The sequence below is a fragment of the Lucilia sericata genome, unplaced genomic scaffold (genome assembly GCF_015586225.1).
Source record: "Lucilia sericata isolate MDLA Ls3-8-SP2 unplaced genomic scaffold, ASM1558622v1 Contig000493F_arrow, whole genome shotgun sequence".
NCBI lineage: Eukaryota > Metazoa > Arthropoda > Insecta > Diptera > Calliphoridae > Lucilia > Lucilia sericata.
The window spans coordinates 205887-228756 of NW_023994507.1; the positions used below are offsets into that span (position 1 = coordinate 205887).

At 30.7% G+C, this 22870-nt stretch overlaps 1 protein-coding gene across 1 annotated transcript in view; it reads right to left on the bottom strand.

Moving 5' to 3' along the window:
- The window catches only part of LOC119605507, a 75604-nt gene extending 52947 nt beyond the window's left edge, over positions 1-22657 (bottom strand). Inside the window, exon 1 of the mRNA XM_037958667.1 lies at positions 22586-22657. The gene's annotated coding sequence lies outside the window, so the exon portion shown is untranslated. The remainder of the gene's footprint in view (positions 1-22585) is intronic.
- Between the last annotated feature and the right edge of the window lie 213 nt (positions 22658-22870).

Below are 22870 nucleotides of genomic sequence, written 5' to 3' on the forward strand. Positions count from 1 at the left end.
AAGGACTGAAGTTTGAATTTAAGCCTGAACTTAAGGCGAACGTTTTCGAACTTTTCTACGAACCAAGATGTACATAAATACATGTATGTATATATTTTCGAGAGCAAATATTTCATGTTGCAAACGGAATGATGAAGTCAATAGTACCTCCTTTTGGGTTATAAAAAACAATTGAGATGAAAAACAAACAACCATAGGAAATGATGAAGAAACGTAACAAGGTTATTTGAACGAATAGTTGGCAAAATTAAAAGAGGTAGAGTTGGAACAATGTGTTCCATATATGAATATTGCCACACGACCAAACGAATATTTATCGCATAAATTCATACTCACAGCAGACACCTTTCTTTGTTTTTTCCAAAAGGTTTTGTTAGACAAGTGAAATTTTAAGAAATTTTAATGGAGATCATGTTTGGAATGAAAAGTGGAAGATTAAAATGGATTAGATTTTTTGTTTCAAATTGTATACGATTTGTGTGTCTGTTGTGGGATGCAGGTATGCAGTGCAGTTTTTGGTTTAAGTCACTGTCATGACATGTGATGACAAGTATTTGGATTTTTATTGGAACTTGGGGTTTTTAAGGAAGATTGAAAGTTAATTAAGAAGTTTGCCACTATAATGGCAAAAGGAAAAAATTATAACTTTAAAGTACTTCTTTACTGATACTTGGAGCAATTTAGCGGGATATCATCTTTTTAGCTTCAGGTGACAATGAATCAGTCAGTCTAATCTAGAAGTAGAGATTAACCTAGTGCGGCACAGGTTACCGTTATCTGGTTTCACACAAGTGCCAAATATTTCACTCACACTTCCATACCACGAAAATTAAAAATTTCTTTGAAAAAAGAAACAAACAAGTTTAAGTATTTAATTTAATTAACCAGCCGTTAATTAATCAACTTTCAACACTTTGTCTGTAAAAATTTATGTATTTCCGAGGTAAATTGAAACTGTTTTGATAAATTCTTTTGGCAACCTATATTTTATTTTTTCGTTAAATTTCATTTCATTATTTCACTTTCAAAATAAACCGTTACAAATAAAATGGTTTAAATACAAAACCGAAGAAGCTGTTATTATTTAATACAACAAATACAGAACAGTTAAACTCATAAACAAAATCATATGTGTTTTTTTTTAAAAAACTACGTTTTATGTCTTTTTGATTTGAATTTTTTAACGAATATAAAAAATAACAGAAATAAATCCCATAAATAAACTCCAATAAAAAGAAGAACTGAATTTTGAAGGTAAATTATAATTGAGTGAAATTTTTTTATATTTCAAAACATTTATAAAGACTTAACAATATATCAAAACATTTCATTCTTAATACAATTTGTAAACAGATTTTTAGTTGAATTTTTTTTTGGGGGTTTATTGTTTAAATGTTTAAAGTGATAATGATGCTGGTTATGATGTACAAGTGGCTGCTGCTCATGCGTAAATCATTGTGTGTCATTATTAACTCCACATTGGAATAGACATTTTGATAATAAAACATTTTTTGTGTTTTTCTTTTTTTAATGTTTATTTTATCTTGTTTACTTTTGATTTTATAAAAAAATGTGTAAAATATTTATCATCTTTCTTAAAAAAAAAAGAATCTTATAAATTAATGTTCGTTAAAAAAAAAGAAATACTATACAAAAATTATAAAAAATCTAGAGATTTCTCTGACATAATTACACATTTGTATTTTTATATTTTTTTTTTCAATTAATACAATTCAATTACTTTTTAAAAAGAATAATGCTTATTAATAATTTTAATTTCGAACGTTTTGCGGTCACTGACATTAATACGTAAAATCTGTTGTAAATTGTGTTAATTAATTTAAAAAAAAAAATATAAATATATTTCTTTTAGTCTCACTTCAATCGAAATTGATTTATCTGATTTTACAAAATGTATTTTTAAATAGTTTTTGCTTAAATCAATTAAATAATTAGCCATTAACTCATTGTCCATAAACTAAGAAACAACTTTCTGCATTTGAAGTGGTTTTTGTTTAATTTATTAACGACAATTGTTAAAACACACCTTTCTTTTTTGGGGGGAAATCTACTTATAATTTGCTTAATTTATAAACTATTAACTGACAATTATTTTTGGAAAACAAAATTTGCAGTTTTAATGCTTAATTAGAAAGTGTCAAAGATCACATTGTCACATAGTATTGCATATGGCCTATTCCACTTATAGGCTTGCCTAAAATCCACTTTACAGCTATGACAATAGTTTACCATTTAAACTTATAGCATTGACTATAGTTTATTCTATAGTCTTGACTGATATGTACTACATAATGTGGACAATAGCCTACTAATTCGCCTTGATTAGTACTGACTAATTTAGCACTGTATTACTTTTCTATAGCCTGTAGTCTAGCTTATAGAGCTCATTATAGCCTAGTCTATAGTCCAGTCTACTAGACTATATATAGTCTAGTCTATAGCTTAGTTTATAATTTAGTCTATAGTTCTATAGTCTAGCCTATAGTCCAGTCTACAGTTTAGTCTATAGTTTAGTATGTAGTATAGCCTATAGTCCAGTCTGTAGTCTAGTATAGTCTATAGTCTAGTCTATAGTCTAGTCTATAGTCTAGTCTATAGTCTAGTCTAGTCTAGTCTAGTCTAGTCTAGTCTATAGTCTAGTCTATAGTCTAGTCTATAGTCTAGTCTATAGTCTAGTCTATAGTCTAGTCTATAGTCTAGTCTATAGTCTAGTCTAGTCTAGTCTAGTCTATAGTCTAGTCTATAGTCTAGTCTATAGTCTAGTCTATAGTCTAGTCTATAGTCTAGTCTATAGTCTAGTCTATAGTCTAGTCTATAGTCTAGTCTATAGTCTAGTCTATAGTCTAGTCTATAGTCTAGTCTATAGTCTAGTCTATAGTCTAGTCTATAGTCTAGTCTATAGTCTAGTCTATAGTCTAGTCTATAATCCAGTCTATAGTCTAGTCTATAGTCTAGTCTATAATCCAGTCTATAGTCTAGTCTATAGTCTAGTCTATAGTCTAGCCTATAGTCTAGTCTATAGTCTATTCTATAGTCTAGTCTATAGTCTAGCCTATAGTCTAGTCTATAGTCCAGTCTATAGTCTAGTCTATAGTCTAGCCTATAGTCCAGTCTATAGTCTAGTCTATAGTCCAGTCTATAATCTAGTCTATAGTGTAGTCTATAGTCTAGTCTACAGTCTAGTCTATAGTCTAGTCTATAGTCCAGTCTATAGTCTAGTCTATAGTCCAGTCTATAGTCTAGTCTATAGTCCAGTCTATAGTCTAGTCTATAGTCTAGTCTATAGTCTAGTCTATAGTCTAGTCTATAGTCTAGTCTATAGTCTAGTCTATAGTCTAGTCTATAGTCCAGTCTATAGTCTAGTCTATAGTCCAGTCTATAGTCTAGTCTATAGTCTAGTCTATAGTCTAGTCTATAGTCTAGTGTATAGTCTAGCCTATAGTCTAGTCTATAGTCTAGTGTATAGTCTATTCTATAGTCTAGTCTATAGTCTAATCTGTAGTCATGAAAATAAAAATGTTCATACAAGTCACATACGGGAGAATCCATGTGAAAGCGGACAGCAGTCGGATTTACCATCTCCGATTTTAATGAAACTTACCACACATATAAAATATATAATATGTTCCACATATCATTGACTTTTTGAATGGAATCTCATTCCAATGTAAAAATATCGCGATTTGAAAATTGAAAAATATGTTAAAATTTCCTAAATGTACATACACATAATTGCCCATAACTCTGAAACTACTTAAAGTCCAACATAATTTTTGATTTCATATTAAAGCCAAAGATATTGTCTTTAAAATCGTGTAAACAGAATATTTCACTTCCAAAAGGTTAAAGGTCAATTTTCATAGTGTATAATTCAATGTCAAATAGGTCAGACAGCCCCGTGTTAAACATTATAAAAATACATGGTATGAGGATACCTAAACTCTCTGCTATATTCTAGTGAAAACTTTTCGATGGAGACTCGTGTAGTTCAGGAGTTATTAACCAAAACGTAATTTAAAACCAGTTTTTTATACAAAATTGTATGAAAAATTAAACAAACAGAAAAAATACACATTAGAATCATTTTCAATTTATATGGTAAATTACATTGTATCTCATAAACCACTGGTCCGATTTAAATGAAATGTGCAAGAAAATTATGAAGGACGATCAGGCCTTACTGGAGGTATCCTTTGTCATCACAATATTAAAATAAAAGGTGGAAAACAGCGTTTAAGAAGTTAACTCTTCGACTTCAAAAATTATTTTAAAGCTTCTATCATCTATAAATGAGATCAAATTTAACTGATCATAAACTTTTCGTAATCTATACAATACAGTAAAGCTAGATCCATATTGCAATACTAATTAAATTTAAGGGTTTAAGAGATATAATTTAAATAAAGTAGTGGACAAAAGTTAAACAATTAAACTAAAATAATTTTTCAATTTTACTTATAACTTAGTACTACCATTAAGTTTTATAACACCCGTATTGTCTACTATAAGAAAAATTCAACTTCAGCCAAATCGGTCCTTATTTGCAGATTTGTGAAGCTTTATATTTTTTTATATGAAGCTTTAATATTTTTTTAACACCACATACCTCACCTTGTATTTTAACAGGGCGGTAACAAGGTAAATTTTCAGTAAGGTTAAATCGTTCTTAATAATTTTCTTGTACATTTTATTTAAATTGGTCCTGCAGTTTAAGAGATACATAGCATTTTCCATATAAATTGAATTGATTCCACTTTGTATTTTTTTCTGTTTGTTTAATTTTTCATACGATTTTGTATAAAAAAACTTGCTTTAAATTACGTTTTGGTTAATAACTCCTGAACTACACGAGTCTCCATCGAAAAAATTTCACTAAAATATAGAAGAGGGTATAGGTATCCTCATACCATGTCCTACTATAATTCTTAATATGGGGCTGTCTGATATATTTGGCATCGAACAATACACTATACGAATTGACCCTTAACCTTTTAAAATAAAATATAAAATATTTTATTTGCACGATTTTAAAGACAATATCTTTGGTTTTATAACGAAATCAAAAATTATCCTGTACTTAAAGGAATTTCAAAGTTATGGGCAAATATATGTACAGTGGACGTCCACTAGTACGAATTATATAGTGTCAGGCCCTTTCGTAATACCGAAAAATTCGTATTATTGAACAACACATTTTGTATGTTTAAATTCAAATAATACACATAAAATATTGGATTTTATTTATTTTTGTTTTATTTTTCATGAAAAATTACATAACGGAACAAAATATAATAAATGTGTATTATTTTAAATAAATTTCTTGTACTTAAACAGGCATAAAAGGGACATATTTACGTATATGAATTGTTAATTTTGAAAGTATCGTGAGTCCAATGGTTGAAATGAGATATATGTAGAAGGTTTTAAATTTTAATGTTTTTAAAAAGATGTGTGCCAAAGACAATTTGCAATTTACATATGTGTTCTAAAATGTATTAAAATGTTCAGATTACATAAAACTATTATTAGAAACTTGAATGGAATATACAATTCTCTAATTTATAATTTTCTCTTAAAAATTAGAATAGTTATCCTTAAACCCATTGTTTGGAATGTGGAGTCACACTACTTTCAAAATTAACAGTTCATACATACATATGTATATAAATATCATTTTACTTATTAAAAAATCCATCATTTAACATCGATGTTTATTACATTGTAAAATGATTCTTACGGCTTTTTCAATAACAGCGCTTTTGAGGCTTCAATATTGTTCTCAGCAGAGTTATTGTCGGGAACTAATAAAATACTTTCCTCATTGGCGTTATCATCCAATTTAATTTCTTCTCTTGGGTCATCAAAATTCCAATAAAATAAATTAATAACACTAAATAATTCTTGATTTGTAAATATATATGCAGTAAATTGTGTGTATAGGATTTTTAAAAATACAAAACACTTGTAATAAATACAAAAAACTTCAAAATTACTGAGCTTAAGGTGAATGATACCGAAATAATAAAATAAAAACATAATAAAAACTTCATTCATACGTAAATAAAACCAAAATTCCCATAAAAAATGCATTATTCGTACTATCGAACAGAAAAATTGTGACTTTATTCGTACTATAGAGTAGACAATGCAACAATTTTGCCATTCGTATTATTGGATATTCGTAATAAAGAGTATACGTACTATTGGACGTCCACTGTATATACTTTTAGACAATTTTTAAATTTTCAAAGCGCGATATTTTTGGTCTGGAATGGGATTCCGATCAAAAAGTCATTGATTTAAAGAACACTTTGAAACCATAATATGTGTGGGAAATTTCATTAAAATCGGAGATGGTAAATCCGAAAATTGGTGTTTTCTGTCCGTTTTGATATGGATTCACCCATACTGCTTTAAACAATAAATAAATTATTTGCGAAAACTAACTCTTCAACTGTTGGGAGTTTGCACTGTATATAAATTCTGACAAATCTAAGATCTTTCATAAAATGGGCGTACGCAAGTTGTTAGAAATTAGGAAATGTTTCTGTTACAAATAAATGAACATAAAGAAAAAACGTTAAACATATATTTTAGTAATTGTTGGTCATAAAACTGGATTATTTTAAAACTAAATTTTGAAATGTTTGTAAAAAAACCAAAAGCATTTCAAAGGTTTCCCAAACACTTTTGACACCTTTTATGACAAATTTATGTTGAATGTTGTTGTATAATAACAACACTAAATGCAGACCAAAGATCTCTACAAGCAGATATTGAAACCAAAGACTATAAATATATATATATATATTTAGAGTCTTTGTTGAAACGGCTGGGTCCTCCCATTGTGGCGGCAATATTTTGTTTGAAAATTATTTCATTACAAACAAAAATGATTTATTGTCATACGTACATACAGTGGACGTCCACTAGTACGAATTATATAGTGTCAGGCCCTTTCGTAATACCGAAAAATTCGTATTATTGAACAACACATTTTGTATGTTTAAATTCAAATAATACGCATAAAATATTGGATTTTATTTATTATTGTTTTATTTTTCATGAAAAATTACATAACGGAACAAAATATAATAAATGTGTATTGTTTTAAATAAATTTCTTGTATATAAACAGGCATAAAAGGGAATTGAATTGTTAATTTTGAAAGTATCGTGAGTCCAATGGTTGAAATGAGATATATGTAGAAGGTTTTAAATTTTAATGTTTTTAAAAAGATGTGTGCCAAAGACAATTTGCAATTTACATATGTGTTCTAAAATGTATTAAAATGTTCAGATTACATAAAACTATTATTACAAACTTGAATGGAATATACCACAATTCTCTAATTTATAATTTTCTCTTAAAAATTAGAATAGTTATCCTTAAACCCATTGTTTGGAATGTGGAGTCACACTACTTTCAAAATTAACAGTTCATACATACATATGTATATAAATATCATTTTACTTATTAAAAAATCCATCATTTAACATCGATGTTTATTACATTATAAAATGATTCTTATGGCTTTTTCAATAACAGCGCTTTTGAGGCTTCAATATTGTTCTCAGCAGAGTTATTGTCGGGAACTAATAAAATACTTTCCTCATTGGCGTTATCATCCAAATTAATTTCTTCTCTTGGGTCATCAAAATTCTAATAAAATAAATTAATAACACTAAATAATTGTTGATTTGTAAATATACATGCAGTAAATTGTATGTATAGGATTTTTAAAAATACAAAACACTTGTAATAAATACAAAAAAACTTCAAAATTACTGAGCTTAAGGTGAATGATACCGAAATAATAAAATAAAAACATAATAAAAACTTCATTCATACGTAAATAAAACCAAAATTCCCATAAAAAAAATGCGTTATTCGTACTATCGAACAGAAAAATTGTGACTTTATTCGTACTATAGAGTAGACAATGCAACAATTTTGCCATTCGTATTATTGGATATTCGTAATAAAGAGTATACGTACTATTGGACGTCCACTGTACTTCGTACATGTGTTTTAATGTTTTTTAGTTTTTTGATTCGAAAATTCTTGTCTTTGGGGTTTGGAAAGTGGGCGTTTTTTTGTATGCCTCATTTTCTATCTCAGATGTTTGAATTTAGTAGTAGTTTGGTGGGAAATTGTCAGGTTTAAGCTTAAGGCGTATTTTTAGCTGGATTAAGCTAAAGTTAAAGTAAAAACTGAATTGAACTTGGTGGTTATTAATTTTTTGTTGTGAGAATATGCTAAAAACATTTAATTAATGTTTTAATTTATATCACGTTTTTTAGCAGTCATTACCGGTAAAGAATTGACCAGCATATTTATTTTTTTCATATTCACACTTAATAGAAACAGCTTTAAATTCCCACCAAAACTAGATGCCATTAAATATTTTGGTTATTTTGTCTTTTTATGATTTCTTTAATTAAGTTAATTACACTTTCATTAAGGTTCAAATTTTTAATTAAAAAATAAGAACAATTATTTTCTAAGCTATTGTAATTTTTTAAATTGTCTTCAATTTTTCCTACAAGCACTTTTCCCCAAAGAAAATGGACAGTAATTGTAACCCTCAAATATTATTCTGATATCTTTTTTCCCTATGTTTCTCTTCATAAGATGATATGTCCGAACCCAGCAGGCTTTTGCGAGTTCAGCGTCAATGAGAGGAAGTCGGATATTACTTTTCTTTTAGTAAACGGTTTCTAAATTTCATTGTGTCTTCTTGAGGTGAGGTTAGGTTGAGAGGAAAATTAGATTCGAACAAAATAAACTTAGGCCGCTATAGGGGCTGTTGTACACATTTCATGGAAAAAAGTTGGTTTACAAATAGTTTAAAAATCGTTAAATTTAGTTTCCTTGATTTCCAAGATATGTTACGTATTCTATTCAACGAAAGTCTAGCAATGGCAGAGAAAGTCTTTTAGCATTTCACCATCCTCTCCCTATGCTCGGAGTAAGTCTGAATGCGTTTATCCAATTTTGTATGTTTGTGACCGCAAACCTGTCTGTCAACTAAGAATACGTAACATCATACTAAACTCTGGTGACTTCGACGAAAAAGACTAGGAAACCCAACGTTGGTTCGAACGATTTTGCGTTTTTCCCGCTTCCACACATAACAAGCAGATTTGCTCTTTTATTTTCGAGCATCACCGAGTGGCCTGGTACCTTTATGGAGCTAGTCGAATGAGGTCTTAAATTTACCCCTTTGGGTAGTAATTAAATCCAGTCCAATTAACACATTCCATGACAGTACGTTAGTATATTTTAATTTCCGGATTTTCAATGTGTATCCCCAGATCCGTTTTGCGTCCCAGTTTAGAGTCATTGTTCAAACTGAATTATATGAAATGTATCATATCAGATGCTTTAGTGAAGCCTTATTTCAAGGTCAACCTGGTCTCTATATGACGCCCCTAAGCCAAGCTTACTGTTAAGACTTCGTAAGAAGCTGATCAGATCGTCGTTATTGGCAGTTATGGGACACTGCATTATTGGCAATCATTCCAGGTGACTGGGTCTAGAATCCAATGATAACGAAGAGTAAGAAGAGTCTATAACTCATCTTCCCTGTTCCGATATTCATTGAGAGTAGGAAGGAATATTTTAGTTCTGCATTTCTCTTAGACATGAAGGAGAAATCTGGGATAAATCTGAAGAGCGTCATAAACTTCGTAAAACGAACCAGTTGGTTTAACTCTTAAAGTAGTGAGTAGTACTATAAACGACTCTTATGACTTCTAGGTTATCATAACGGGACCACAATTTGGTGGATATACATAAGCTGTTCAATTAAGTGGCTTCCCTTTGTATTTAAAACCTAGAGTAGATCGAGTAACAACAGATTCCCACAGGGCTTTGCTAAACCACAATCTCCTATCTGTGACCAATATCTCACTATTAACGTCTGGTGTTCAGTATACATTGATGAAGTGTCCTGGTGTTTATTGTTGTTGGGTTCCATTTTAGTTGGGTTGACATTCAGCAATTTTTTTCGTGCCTAGCTGAAAGCCATATTTAGGGCCTCATCTACCCTCCCGCATAAATAAATTAACTGAGTCATATCTAGGCTGAAAAAAACTCACTGCTCTACAACTGATTTCTTAATAATATGATCATTATAAAATCTCTACAAATGCATATTAACCTCCAAATTATAATGCTGTAGGTTAAAAAATATTAACTACAAAAAATAATTGGGTAATACAACTGATCTTGTTACAAAAATAACGGGTTTTTCTGATAATATTATTGTAAATTTATAAAGATTTGTAATCCAATTATTACTGATTTTTCAAAAATGTTACAACAGACCTGATATTTCAAATTTGTATTACAATAAAAAAAAACTTTTTTGTAATAATAAAAACATCAAAATACTCACCCAATAACAAGTAGATTATATATCACCATATACTTATTAAATATCAATTTCTTTACACATTTGTTAATAAAAATTTGAAAAAAAAAAACGGTTAAACACAGTTTATGGAATTGATTTGCAACCACATCATTTCACTTTCGAATTTTGAAGTTAATAATTTCACTTTTATCTACAACTGCAACAAACAGCATTTATGTTGTATGTTTTTTTATGATTATTTTCCTCAACATCTCCACCTTGAAAAGGAAAACGGTAAAAACCAAAACAAAAGCAAAGAAAAAATCAATTCAAATCTACTTTCAAAACTCAATCAATGGCCACAAAACAGATTTATAGTTTGTGGCTCAAAAAACTAATAATAATATATTAAACAAAAACACAATATATTTATTTAACAAAAAGAAAATCTTTTTTTAAATTACCACTTTTTAACAAAAACAACAACAACTACAACTATCTTTAATGGGCAGCATTGAAAGGCGTTACAATTATGTTTTTTTTTCTTACGGTTTTAACCAGTTTTCTTTCCCAAAAAAAAAACAATTTATGTGTAACAAAATCGTAAAATAATAATTTTACTCATATGAATTAATAATGTTGAATAGTTTAATGGTTAATAAAAAAAAGCAAAAAAAAATAATAATAATTATAAAAGTGTTTTTTTTTATTTTTTGCACTCGAAACTTGAAAAAATCATAAATATTTTCACTTTCATTTGGAGGAGTTTTACTGCTTTATATGGTCATGATTTTAACAGTTATTTATTATTATTCCAATTTATAGTTTTGCAAACAATGTTTAATTATTTAGATACAAATACATACAATAAATTAATAGATTCGTTTTTTAAAACACTGGAGCTTTAATTACTTTATGAACTTTCTTTGTTATGAATCATTGAATTTTTATTTGAATGATTTAACGCCAACTATTTAATATTAAAATTTGTCATCATTATTATGACATTTAATTGTTTTCAATTTAAATGAAAGCAGTTATGAGTGGCTACACTGAAAAAAATATATTGTGTACGTATTGAAAGTAACGCCTAAACAGAAACATGGACTAGAGAGATGAATAACAACATGTGGCTTAACGTTGCCCTGAATAAGCGGGCATTTGTTGGCCAATGTTCGCTTTTAACGAATCAGTTTTCTTCTGTGCTGTTTCCCGATGATGGTCAGGGCACGAAAGTCGAAGTGCTTTACGTAAACACCTAACTTCAAGGCCTTATATCACGGTGGTCTTTTTCAACCACTGGGTGAGCTTTTGCAACGACTCACCACCGCTCCATGGTGCTTCTTACACGCCGGTGGCAATTTACGTATATGAAATTTCCGGTCTAGTATACGTGCACTGTGTTCGAACTATCTAATCTCTGACCATTGCTGTCCCGTTGCTTAACTTCCGAAATGCAAAACATCACTTGCGTTTACAACCACGCAGATGGGATGGCCTATGTTAAGTCGGCAACAGTAACTAGAGACGTAACCGGTAGACCGAAATATAAATCCATCAAAAAAGCCGAGACTTTGTTCTTACTCACATTGACACACTGTGTTAATTCTGGTATGAAAAGAGTTTACTCTGAACATACCTGGACAAGGAAGGAAAATTCAATGGTATCACTTGTATAAGATACCTTTCATCCATCACCATTCAATCCTGCAAACTTCTCATTTATCCATTCAACCCTGCAAACTTCTCATTTACCCGACACTCATAAGAGAACAACATCCGACACACTTACTCTAGGCATACGGGTTGGCAAGGCCTGTATACCCTTACATTCATCCTGTATCATATACAATTACCAGCAACTCATTTCCAACGCTTAGTCCCACAGTCACTCCTCTGTGGGATATCTGTTGTCATTCGGCAACAACACCGAAATATAGACTACAACGTACGTCAGTCTTTTAATCACAACTCTTTCCGCGAATTTGGGTTTAAACCAAATACCAAGGACTAGCCGAGGAGTGAAGTGACATCAACAGTTTATAGTCCCGGTAGACTAGAGGTACTGATAGCACCTCTTTACCCCGGGATTGCAATACACCAAGATGAGGGTCTTTCATCAAGGAAACATGCCCCGGGGGGTGATGGTCTGGGTAAATGAGACCCTTTTTATCCCTCTAAATACAGAGCATTACCATAGCGCCAAGGATGTTTGGCTTTGTTGACAATTCTGTTGGTTAGCCGCGCTTCATAAGTGATCTTTTCCCTTTCAGTTTATCGTAATGGATCCATTTTCCTCGCCATTAATGATTCGTTTCAAAACTTAATTGGTCTATGGGCAATTTTTATTTCAAACCTCTTCCGAAATACACAAACCGAAGCCGACGAAATACATTCGTCATAAGCTTCGGAAAGCTATTGGTGTGCATTATATTTCGAAATCTTCTGGATATGACATCTGTTAGGAAACCTATAGAACCTCGCAAATCATTATATTTTGACAGTAGATGTATTTTTCGTTATGTAAATCCGCAAAGAATATTTTTGGTACTTTTTTTTAAATTCGGTTCTTTTAAGGAGTAAACGGGTGAAAACTGTATTTTGGTACTTTTTGCAGCTCATGTATCTTTTAAGCCAGTAAACGTAGAAGTAAAATTTATATGACATTCGTACCTTATTGAAATGAAAAATAACGAATACATACAAGTTCGCGAAATTAGGACGTTTAAGGGTTAAAAATCCTACTAATTAAAAAAAAAGTTTGTTTGTATTTACTGAAAAAAGATATTTAGTGGCCTAAACAAATCTCCTTTAATAGAAATTAACTATAGGAAATACCCTCTTCCTGTTAACATTTTTTGGAATGTAACTTTCGGAATTCGACGGGATTTGTCAACATTTTAACTTTATTCGAAAACTTGATTTGTTGTTATTGGGAAACTACTAAAATAGTCTGCCCTTTCGTTCCACTTTTTGGGTTAATTTAGGTGTCACGCCCACTATTTGAACCCGATAATTCTTATAATAATGACATAATACGTTAAAAATAATAATTTAAGATAAGTATGGTGGGCTTTATTATAACATGACTTATAATTTTTAATAACAAAAAAGTTACTCCTCAAGTGAAACGCCATGCCCACTATATATACCGCCCATTTTTATTTCTAGTACTGAAGATGTACCTAAAATGGTTGAATACTGTTGAATGATTCTCTATTTAACAATTAAACATTTAAGAATTTACAATAATAACAATTTATTTTTGTAGATAGTGCCACGCCTACTATTTTAATTTTGCCTATTTTTATATAAATTGCATAAAGTGGAAATGATATTTCTCATATACAATTTTGGGACACGATTTATTCTAGATATTAATTAAAACATTAATTTTAAAGGAAGGAGGTCACGCCCACTATTCACATTAGTTTAATTCAACTTTGATAACGGTAGCAAAGTACCCAAGGTAAGCTAGATTGATATATATAAAATTGCGATATATATTTGCAATATATAGTAATTATGCCGCTTAAAAATATAAATTTCAACTATAAATTTATACATTTTAAACATCTACAATTGCAAGTATGTATGAATATATGTATTTATGTATGTCATATAAGAATTTTCCACATATTAAAGACAAACATACAACTTTCCACCAGAATTTTTTTCTAATTCCAAAAAATCTCTTTTCATAGATATGAAAATTTTACAAAATTGAAAAATTTTAATCTCAAAATCATAGATTTTTTTCCAAAGACAAGCAAAAAAAAACATGTCTTTTCATTGACCACAAATGGCACAAAACCGAGATTCTTGTAGATGGTCAGTTGGACTAAATAATCATATTCTTGATCATCATAATGTCATGTTGTTGTCTTCATATATCTAAACAAAGTTGTTTTTTTTTTTTTCTTCTATTAATTCTATTTACGAGATGTTTTAAACCCCATAATCTTTAATTGGAAATTATGGCATTAATGAACAGTTAATTTTCATTTTTGTCTGCAATTCTTTACTATACTATGGACTGTTTTTGAAATTTTCTCTCAAACTTGGCAATTATTTATTATATTTTTTTTTTCAATTTTTTCTTCTTTCTCTATATTTAACAAGAAAGAAGAATTGTAAAATAATTAACACAAAAACACACATTCATCATAAAGAGAAATAAAATATAATGAAATAAATAAAAAAAAATATAGAAAAATTATTTAGTATGAATTTGCACTTGTATCTGATAAATAGAATTAGAACCATTTTACAGGCTAAAGAAAAAACTGTTTATACTACTTATTAAACATGATGATGATAATGACGATCATATTCATCATTATTTTAAACTACTTGATGATGTATGGTTGTGTGTGTGTGTTTTTTTTAGTAGAATAAATCCAGAATTTATGTTGTTTGAGGAAAATTAAAATAAAAAGATATTTCATATTGCATGTTTAAGTGGAAAATATTTTGAAAATGTGTTTAAAACCTAAAAACTTCACATTAAACATATTTCGCATATATACACGAAAAAAATAAAACCTGTTTTAGAATTTTTATTCTTCTATGTTTTATTTTTACATAAATATTTGTGTAAAGAATTTGGAAAAAAATATCACGAATAATTTTAATAAGAAAATTTTAATTAACCCTTTTTAAACCACGCAAAAATATATATTAAGCTGAAAATTTATGGACTTGGGCTTGATAATTGAATTCAAACAAATGTAAAAAACTCAAACATTGACATGAATATCTATTCAATTACTATAGCGAAGCACCCAGGGTATAGTTTAAATGTACCCGGTGCCTCAATGTTTCACAAGAAAAACAAAAATTTCTACGTATACTGAACCTTGCTTCTTAGGCAAGAAGATACCGGTGACAATGACAAGTACTGCTGCTTGGTATAAGCGGTGCCGGGTATAAGCGGTGCCATGTGTACTACACAGAGTGAAAAAGAAATATACACGCCTGATACCAAATTGACACCAAACTGTTTATAATTTTTCAATACCATCCGTTGTATATATATACGTACGACAACACAATGTAATGTTGACAACATTGCAACAATTCGTTGTCGAAATCTAAATTTTATACACATCCGTTGTCTAAATGTTAACAGACGTGGTAAGCTCACTATTGACAAACAATCCTTTGCCAATAGTGAGCTTACCACGTTTGTTAACATTTAGACAACGGATGTGTATAAAATTTAGATTTCGACAACGAATTGTTGCAATGTTGACAACATTTCGTTGTCAATATTACATAGTGTTGTCGTATGTATACTTTGACAACGGATGTTATTGAAAAATTATAAACTCTTTGGTGTCAATTTGGTACCAAGGGTGTATATTTCCTTTTCCCTCTGTGCACTTCAACCAAGGCGAACTTGCCAAAGGTGGTTATAGGACACGTCATCAATGTATACTGGATACATTGGAAAATTATACACAAGCATCGGATGTGCCTGATCGCATACCAGACACAGAATATGTCGAAAACTTTGAAACGCTGATTCCAGATAGATTGTCTAGGTCAACCTGAACATTATATCAAATACCAATAGGAATCCATTGTTATACGGTTGGCTCTAAATTGAAGGACAAAGTGAGGACCCAGAAATAGAAATATATCAACGTTTACCTAATCATAACAAAAACATCCGGCAGAAGTCAGAGCAATAATGGAATGTGTGTATTGGATTGTAAGAAAGCTTTAACTGAATATTCTCCCAGAGGTAAGGTTTCCATCATATGGGTACCAGGCCACTCGGGAGTAGTCCTCAACGAAAGGGCGTATGTAAGAGCTTTAAAGGAAAGGGAACTCGAGGTAGTTAACCTGCGAACACAAAACCATTCGACGCAACAAAAGCTGAATTAAAACAAGTAAGAAATTATAGTCGGGCGTGGCCGACCATATGATACCCTACACCAGTTATGAATATTAAATGTGATTTATTTTTCATAGTAAAGCATTTATTTTCAATATTCCCTTGTTCCGATACATTTAAGCAATTTATGGATGAAAAACTAATTTTCTGAAAGAGGCTTTATATGGGGGCTAGGGGCAAATATGGACCAAGCCCGAAAAAAATTTGTGAATATATTTATATTGACATAATATTTTATTGTGCTGAATTTCATCGCGATATTTGTGTTTATAAGTTAATTTGGGACATTCAAGTAATTTTCTGAAGGGGACTTTGTATGGGAGCTAGGGTCAAATGTGGCCCGATCTTTATGAAATTTGGCAGGGTCATCAAGACTTCTATAAAACTTAGTTGTGCCGTATTTTATCGATATATCCGTATATTTAACATAATTATGAGCTCAGAAGCCCTTTTTGGGGGGTTCTGTTGTATGGGGGCTAGGTGAAATAATGGACCGATTTTAACCATTTTCAAAAGAGGAAGCATTCTATACACTGAATTCTATTAACTTAGGACACACAATTTATTTTTCCAGTTAATACCTGCATAACTTAGAATGAGTATAGTAATAACTTACAAATAATATATTATGTAAGTACTTACTTTGTAGCCTTGAAATATTGTTTTCGTACTTGTTCTTTTTTGGAAACTAATATAATAATATAACTAATGAAAACTACTTATGTAACTCCCTATTTGCAGGCGATCGTAATAAGTACTTACCTAATCCCTATTTGTAAGCATGCGTGTTAAGTACTTGCCTCCAATGTCATGTTAAAATAATGATTTAAAGTGCTAGTACTTAAAAGTAATGCGGATGTTAAAGTCATTGAAATGTAAGTAGTAGGGTAAGTATAAGTCATTACCAAGTCATTTTCGCTATGAAGGTTTCTACTATTCAAACGAAAATTCTAATTCTATCATGGCCAATAAAAAAAAAACATAAAATTTCTTTAAACTTCCGGTTGTTTATTATAATTTCTAAAGCCGAAAGCAAAAGTTTAAACTAAATTCTTAAGAAGTTGAAAAACAAACATACACACCTCCATGCTTGACATACATAAATTTATTAAGACACATAGAGTTTAAACTTAACACATACACACACTCATAACTGTTAATACTTAATATTAGTAAAAGTTAAAATAAACAATTCCAAGATTAAGCACATTAAAAAAGCAACTTTTACTTTTTAACAATTTTTCTTAATTCATTTGAAATGTGACAAACAAAATTCTTCTTCTATGATTTAAATGATTTTTTTTAACAGTTACTTAAAGCAGCAGCTCATTTAAATCAAAAAACCGCAATAACAACAACAACAACAAAAACATAAAGTCTTCATTTAAATTTCTATGTCAAATAGTAAAAATTAAAACACATAATAATCACAATCTTAACTCTAATATTTTTGTATCTCTATTTCTATTTACCATTCATGCCACAATCAAGGAACAACAGATGCTCTACTGCTCTATTGAAGATAAAAAGTCGGGCGTACACAAGTTGTACTAATATTTAGTCACGTTTGTTGCCATCTTCAACATTTAAAGTCAAATACAAGTTGTCATACAATTCCACATACACACATTTATACATTCATTCATTAAACAAAACTACGAGAGAGAGAAAAAAAACTTACAAGTTGTTTTGTATACATACTCAAGTTGTTGTTGAAATGAATGTAAAACCGTTAACTGTTTTAAATTATAATCAAAGATTAAAATTGTAAAACAAAACACATACAAAACCACAATTTAAATACAGAAATTGTGAGTTGAGATTTGAAATCATGTAACAAAAACACACTTCTATATAGAATTTTTACATTTTAAACAATTTGAGAAGAATATTCGTTGAATTATTTTCATATGCAAATATTAGTGTGTCAAAGATGTGTTTTATAATGATCTGAAAAACTCAAAGTTATAATTATAATGATACCCTACATATCATTTAATAAACACGCCAGGCACGCATGGGTCATCATTGACAAAATACTATCATTGACAAAATACTAGCATCCTGTATCCGATGTGTGTTTTAAGTCATAATATACACAATACAAGTTATAGCAACAGATGTTAAAAGGTATCAGAAAATCGTATTCTCAATCCCTTTTTGCAGGCCGACAATATTCTTTAAAAGATCAAAATCCACCGACTAGTTAATGTATATAAAGGATTTCTGAATTCAAATCCTACCTCAGAATTTCACCATCACATCAGGCTTTTGAGATTCCTAGACTTTTCGAGGTAGTTAACCTGATTAACCCAAAATCATTTGACCAAACGAGGGCAGAATTAAACATATGGGTGAGAGAAATTCTTGAGGCCTCTTGGAATATTGAAATGGTGTGTAGAACCACCAAGATCCTATGGGGTGACCCTAACGATAGCAGGTAAGAATCCTCCTCAAAATGAGCAAGTCTGGGGTTAGGGGCACAGATTACGGACACAGCTATACAACATTGGACGTGCTGATTCAAATTAATGTAGAGCATGTAGAGAGGACAGTGAAACTCTGGAGCACTTTTTTGCCATTATCAGGGTTTCACCGAAATTAGATCCAAATATCTTGGGAGTGATATTATTCCGGATATAACATTACTCACGAACACTGATTGCTAAATTCTTAGGAATTACTTAGAGGAAACAAGTTTCTGAACATCGGATGGTAACGCATTCATTGAACGCTCTATAAGGCTTTTGTTTTTAGAAACAAACATTTTCCATGAAAAAGAGCGAACAAAGGCCCGATAGTGACCTAGGTGCATTTCTTCGGATTTAATTTTGATACATCCTCCTATTAACCTATCCTAACCTAGACGTTGGGAAGACGCCGTTGTAATCGTGGACCGTTTTTATAAAGAATGTTTGTGGAAAATTTCTGCTGTCTAACTCTTTCTGTTCCAACCCTCTTGAGCTTTCAACAAACAGACAAACAAATATACGGAGAGAAGGCTAGACAGCCTTAGAAATTAATAAGGACCCAGAATATACATCTATAAAGGAAATACAAAAATATACCAATTAATATAGGCGGTACTTACAGTTGAACGGCTCCTAACTTTATGCAAAGAGACAAAAGGCAGTAAAGGGTCACGTCGTTAATGTATACCGGACACTTTGGAAGACATCAGACATGCACAATCGCCTACTAGGTAGAAAATATTTCGGAAACTTTGAAAAACTGATCACAGATAGAATATGATGATCAAACGGACATTTTGAAAAAATATCTGTAGGAATCTGGTACTATAGGAATAGTTCTAAACTGGAGTTCTATATGAAAAACCCAGAATTAGAAATATACTACCGTCTACCTAATAACAACACCAGCTTCAAAGTAACGGAATATATAGATTGAATTAGAATAAATATGGCACTAATAGCAGTTAACATATGTATGTACCGACAACCAGATGCCAATTAGCGTCATATCAGATGATAGTGTTAGTTTAGTTTAAAAGGGTTGTATACCAAAAAGGTATACATCCACTCGGAGACCCAAGAGGATCCATTGTGATTCCCTTTAAGAAGAAACAAAAAATAAACAGAAAGAAGATAGAAAAGCCGGGAGAGATAAGTGTGAAATTAATGAATTTCTATCCTAATAGAGAAAGAATGTTGTTAGTATTGGAAGGGAATTCTACGTGGTCCGACTCCTAAATAGCCAATCCACTCCCCTGGCAAAACCTAGAATGTCGCTTATACTACATCTAGCTACATCTTCTAAATCATCATGGAATTTTTTTCCTAGCCATTTTCACCTCAGACTCTGTGCACCAGGACAGTCGCACAAAATATGTCTCTAACTCCTCTTTGTCCTCACACAACCTACAAAACTCCTTTGTGTTAAAGACCCAATTACCCAAAAAGGCTCCTATCGCGCAGTGACCGGTTATCACTTCTACAAGAATTCTAATACTCTTACTGTCCAAACCTAATAGTATACTGGTTGCCTTGGTATTCAACCTCGGCTATAAGACCTTCCATCTGCACCAGGATTGGTTAGAAGGGTTCCCAAATTTATCGGAGATTAACCTGTAGTAGTGGCAGATGGGAGGTTTCACCGACCTAACTCCACTATTAATGTCCAGATCTGACTCTTGTCTGGCCAGTTCGTCTGCGATCTCTTTACCCTGTATATTACAGTGCCCTGGAACCCAACACAACCTAATTGTATAATAATAGCATCCGTGCAGCTGCTTACTAATCTGGAGTAAACTACATGACATTTCAAGGCCTTAGGTTCTGCCTGACTATCAACATAAACTATCACTTCCGACCCCCCTTCTAATGTGTGTCTTTATCAGTTCCATAGCCTTTCAGATCGCTAAGATCTCTGCTTGGAAAATCCTACATTCATCCGGAAGTGTATATGACACCTTTATATTACAATCTACTAAATAAACTCCTGCACCTGTGCCGGATTCCATTTTGGAACCATCAGTGATAGGGTTAAGAGAACTTTAACCAAATACTTTCCTATAGATAAGCTTTGATTTATATACTTAACAGGCCACTCGGTAATAATAGGTATTTAAAGAATGAATGTACTTGCTATAGAGGGAAGGGGAAGATAAACTACTGAACGCAAAACGGTTCGACTCAACAGGGGTTGAATTAATTACATAGGCAAGAGAATAGAATAAAGCCACTTGGAATATAGGAACAGTAGGTAGAACCTATGGGTTAAGCCTTCTCGGAATGAACAAAAGCTAGGTTACTAAGTATTCTATATAGATATACAGGAAAACTATGCAAAGTTGGACTTGCAAAGTCAGACAAAGGTAGAACATGTGAATAGGACAGTGAATCTAGGAAGCACAAAGATCTTGGCATCGATATTATTCCGTATATAACGTCCTTCACGAACACTGATGGGAAAATTCTTAAGAACTTGCATCAGGAAACCGAGTTTTTGAACTTCGGACAATAACATCACTATTTAAGGTTTTCTTCCAAAAAACATTTTCCATACGAAGCAGCGTACAAAAGTTCAGCGAGATAGGTGTCCTAGGTGTAAGTATTTCTTCAGATTTCAAGTGGCATACATCCTCCAATCAATCCAATATCTCAAAAAACTGACGTTAGTGTGAAGATTCAGCGTAGCTCAACTCTTTACAAAAGTTTACTCTGGAGACTTTGGATACAAAATAGAACCTAGTCTGCAACTCGATTTATCTTCTAAAAATTTATCTAAATAGGAAAATTATACAAATTCTGTGGAAATTTCTGAAGAACCTAGTCCTATTCTAGATATTTCAAGGAAAACATATCACTTTATTACCATTATTCATTCTGAAGTATATTATAGGGTGCATAAAAAAATACTAAACAGAAATAAAAGTTCTAGAGAAAATCATACATTCATTATCCATCCATTTGCATGGCAACTGTGTATTGACAATCGAAAACAATGCTTCAGATACAAGTATTCACCATCAACTCAATCTCAACCTGTATATCTTTGTCTTTGAGATTTGTGTTTTTGTTTTTTACAATTCTTATTTTAAATATTGTGAATGTATCTTTAACCTACTAAACTTAACCTTAAACAAAGAAAACGTCAGAAAAAAACATCACACACACACATACCTATACATCTAAAATATGAACTACAATATTCATTTTTAATTTTCATTCTCATCTCAACTAAACTTGTTTTCATACGAAATGATTGATGTTTAAATTTCTTTTTATTTGTCTTCAAACAAAACATTTTACTTTGACAGAATATTATTGTGAGAACGATTGGTTGAATATCTTATATCTTATACGTTACTAATTCAAATTTTGAAAAGGAAAAGAAAAGAAAGAATCGCATTTTACTTTCTAGTTTTTCTTCAATAATTCTTTCAGAAATTGATTGACTTGACTGTTTGAAGGAGCTTGAAAAAATATTGTTCTTTTTTTTTTGCAAAAGTTAGTTTATTGAACATTTATAATGTTGGCTTTTAAGGGGCACATTATGAACAAAAAAAGTTAATTGTTTTTTTTTATTTTTTGCTTAAATCAATAAATTTAAGAAATTAAATGCTTGTTAAGTTTATGGCTCCCAGACAAATTTGCCAAGTAATTGCTTGTGATTTAGTGGATATTTGTCAATACTGAATCGTGAGAAATCAAGAAATTGAAGTTAGGTAGTTAATTTTACATCAATAGTTTGTGGTGTATATTTAAAATAATAAATAGAGAATAACAGAGAACCTTTGAACCTAATCCATTCTAGATATAAAGAAGAAATATTGTACTTACCACTTAAAAAACAAGAAACGATAAAGATGTGTAGTATGAAACGACTCAAATGACTCCAAAGTTAATTATTTTGTCTCTGTATCCGGAACTAATCAAATTAATTTTCCACAATTAAGCGGCAATGAATATTGCAACTAAAATAAAAAATTATAAAAAAAAACAATTAATTAAATACAAAATTTTTTCTTTATGACTAAATTTTGATTTGTAGTTCAATCGCAAAGTTTTAAAAAGTATATAAAAGCATTATTAACTTAGAATCTGTTTATTTGTATCAAAATAATT